Source organism: Protobothrops mucrosquamatus, unplaced genomic scaffold (genome assembly GCF_001527695.2).
Source record: "Protobothrops mucrosquamatus isolate PMUCROS unplaced genomic scaffold, P.Mucros_1.0 scaffold25, whole genome shotgun sequence".
Lineage (NCBI taxonomy): Eukaryota > Metazoa > Chordata > Lepidosauria > Squamata > Viperidae > Protobothrops > Protobothrops mucrosquamatus.
This window is the reverse complement of record NW_015386410.1, coordinates 1,219,232-1,222,845: the sequence shown is the minus strand read 5'-3', so window position 1 is coordinate 1,222,845 and position 3,614 is coordinate 1,219,232. Positions and strand designations below refer to the sequence as shown.

Genomic DNA, 3,614 nt, shown 5'->3' with positions numbered 1-3,614 from the left:
TTTGGATCAACCAAGTGTTGATCAACTTGGTTGTGAAAGGAATTGACCAATCGGCTTGTTGCCCAAGCCTGAGGTTGTAGACTGAGAGAAAGAGCGAAAGACCGACTGGCCCAAAGTCATGCAGCTGGCTTTCTTGGCTAAGACAGAACTAGAACTCGCAGTCGCCTGGTGCTTTAATCAGACACAACTGGTTCTCTAAGTTAACCACACATTTGCTGAAAATACTTGTTGGGCCAGTACTGCTTTTTAAATCTGTTATTAATCTCTTGTATCAAAATAATAATCCCTTTTCCCTGTCATCAAGTTCTCAACCTCAGGTGGTCTGATCTACCTGCTTTACTTTTCCGTAGCATGTGTATATGCAATCGAAAACCACAAGATCACTTCCTATTTTCCCCTTTATATCCCTTCTTTCTCAAAAATCAGGTGCAGAGGCGGTGTCACTGCCCTGTGCTCCATATTTCCAATATTTCTCCCTTTGATCCATGCAGATTGACCTAATTCTGTATTTCTTGCCAGCTACAATGTCACCTGATGAAATTGTCTACTTGACAGTCCTTCTCATCTCTATACCTGTTGGCTTCCTCTTCAAGAAAGTGGGTAAGTGTGAAACCTGAAGAAGGAAATGCTGCTACAGTAGGTACCTCATAAGAAACTGTCCCAGGGTTCATGTCAGAAGGCCTTGCCTTTAACTCAACTCCTTGAAGGGCTTCCTGGTTTGAGCAAGCAAGTTGTAAGAAGCACATATCCAAAGGAACTCTGAGAAGATGGGATGTGAAATGGAGCTGTTGTCAATCCTTTTAAATGGGAATGGTGAGAAATAACAATACATGGGATCTGCATATTACAGGTAGTCCTTGACTTACGACTGGTGGCTTAGCAACCATTCCAAGTTATGAGGAGTAGTTATGACCTGGTTCCAAACTTTTAACAGTCGCAGGGCCCCTTCCCATGGTCAAATGACTGCATGTTGGGCACTCAGCAGCTGATTCACATTTAAAGCCTTTTGCAGCATTCCATGGTCACATGGGACTGCATTTTATGACGGTGTTGCTGAAAACTGAAATTTCCAGATTTTGGCAAAAACAATCCACAGCGAACAATGGGTTTGCTTTACAACCGTTGCACTCACTTAACAAATGCTACAAAAGCGGTTGTAAAATCAGGTCTGTCTCATAGGTGATCTGCTTTACAACCATCATGACTTGCAACCGTAATGGGCAGATTCCATTACGGTTGTACATTCCTGGCTATTTGCCATGATCCAAGAAGCTTCTTGGATGAGAAGCAAAACGTTTTTAAAGGAAAAACTTAAGAAAGTCCCGTTTTATCTTTTGGAAAAACCACCTTTGGGACAACCATGACCTGGCTGATTGCGAATCTCCATAGGCATAAGTTTTATTTGGATGTAGGTTCTTAGAAACTGTGGAGCTGGGTTGGTTGTACATTCAGGCAAGCAAATAAAGTATGCCTCAAACTCACAGTTCAGGGTGTACACCTTTAGACGGTGGAAAAATGTGTTCCTTTCTTTTTTTAATATGTTCAAAGACCAAAAAATATGGGGCAGCTGTTGTAGGACTTGCCCTTATTCTGGTGACTTGCCAGATCCACATCCTTCACTCCCTTATCACCATCCTGGGGACGTGGCTTATTATCAATATCTCACCAAGGTAAAGTGACCTAACAAATATGGTGGCTGTAAGATGGTCTGACAGATGCAGAGAAATGCTCTTGAGTTTAAAAAGCAAAGACGGGATTATAACTTTCCTAATTTTCCTAAAATCCAACTCTCTCTCCCTCTCTCTCTTTCTGTGTGTGTGTAGGTAGGTAGGTAGGCAGGTTCCAGATTTTGGAGAAAGACCCTCAGCTCCTTAGCTGATGATGATGTTCTACAGTTGAGTCCAACTCTTGTTGATTCTAGGGGCCGGGTCTCTGCACATCTTCTGATCTTGCACTATTTCTTTGAGTTTTTCTATGCTCTGGCTGGTGTCAGCTTTGATGGTGTCCAGCCATCATGTTCTTGGTGGCCTGGTTTTCTTTTACCGCTAACTCTTCCAAACATACCGTATTTTTCTGTGTATAAGACGCTATTTTTTCCTGCAAACACCCTCTTCAAAAATCAGGTGCGTCTTATACACGGAAAAATAATGGTAACCTCCGCAGCCCAGGGCATGCCTGTGTGGTTCCATGCCACCTGGTGCAAGTGTCAAGCCCCTGTGGGCTTGCCACTATCGGGAGGGGGGAGGGGGCAAGATCTTCTGCTGGCCAAACTTGCAGATTTGCCGGCTCAGCTGTTTGGCGCTCCACCGAACAGCTGATTGGCGCGGAGAGCATCTTATACACGGGTGCATCGTATAGATGGAAAAATATGGTAATTTCTTTTTCCAGTAAATACCTCTGCATGACATGGTCAAAGTAAGTGAGACTTCTAGTAATATGTCTGGTGTTATGCGCTCCAGTATTTGTTAGTCACCTTTGCTTTCCAAGGAATACACAGGAGCCACAGCTCAAATGAATTGATTTTCTTCCCGTCTTGCTATTTTAAAGTCCAATTTTCACAACCATACGGGGAACAAAATAGAGTGAACTAATCTACATTTGGTTTCCAGGCTGATGTCCTTGTTTTTCCATAATCAGCCCATGTTCATCATTGCTGTGCAACCCAGTGCAATCTAACCATTAATTTCTGCACTGCATTCATCGCTTTGAGCTATCTGCAGTCCAAGGAAAGTGAATTTTTTCCACACTTTCTATCTTCATCATCAATTTCTATTTGGATTTTTCCCTTCCTTACAATGGTCATGAACTTGGTCTTTTTGATGTTCATAAAGAGACCAAAATTCTCACTTTCTTCTTTGATTTTCTAGATCAGGTGTTCCAGGCCTTCTTTGGTTTTTGAGAGGAAAGTTGTATTGTCAGCATATTGAAGATTGTTGATGTTACTTCCACAAATCTTTACCCCAATTTTTGATTCTTCAGGGTCTAACTTTCTCATAATTTTGGCAAACAGGTTGAATAAGAAAGGGAAGGGAATGCAGTCTTGTTGCACTCCTTTATCTTAAACCAATTGGTGTCTCCATATGGTATTCACACAGTGGCTTCCTGATTTGTGTTACAGTGATTGCACCAACTTGACCAGATGTGCTCAGGCCTTGTAGGTCTCTCCATAGCTTCTCATGATCAACACAATCGAAGGCTTTCTTGTGGTTGATGAAGCACATGTAAATGGTCTTTTGATATTCACAAGATTTTTCCATCATCCAGTGCAGATTTGCAATATGGTCACGTGTGTCATGACTACTTTGAAAGCCGGCTTGGACATCTGGTAATTATCTTCTTTTTTTTCTTTTTTTTATACTTCTCCCTTTTTTTAACAGCAATTTCGTAACGGTAATCTTCTATTATTTACATTTTTCCCCCTTATTCTTCTTTAGATATATTTGTCCTTGTTGTCCCGTTGTTTCTTATTTGCATTTTTCTTCCTTCATACTATACTTCATACTAAGAATAATACATATTATTATTACTATACATTATTATACACACATTTTCCACTTTTAACCTTTCCACATTTATTCTCCTCTATTATTTCTAGTCTCCAACCAGTCATACCA

The 3,614-nt window shown here is 41.1% G+C and overlaps 1 pseudogene; it reads left to right on the top strand.

The window, feature by feature from the left end:
* The first annotated feature begins 524 nt into the window (after nt 1-524).
* The window catches only part of LOC107283082, a 33,326-nt pseudogene continuing 30,236 nt past the window's right edge, over nt 525-3,614 (top strand).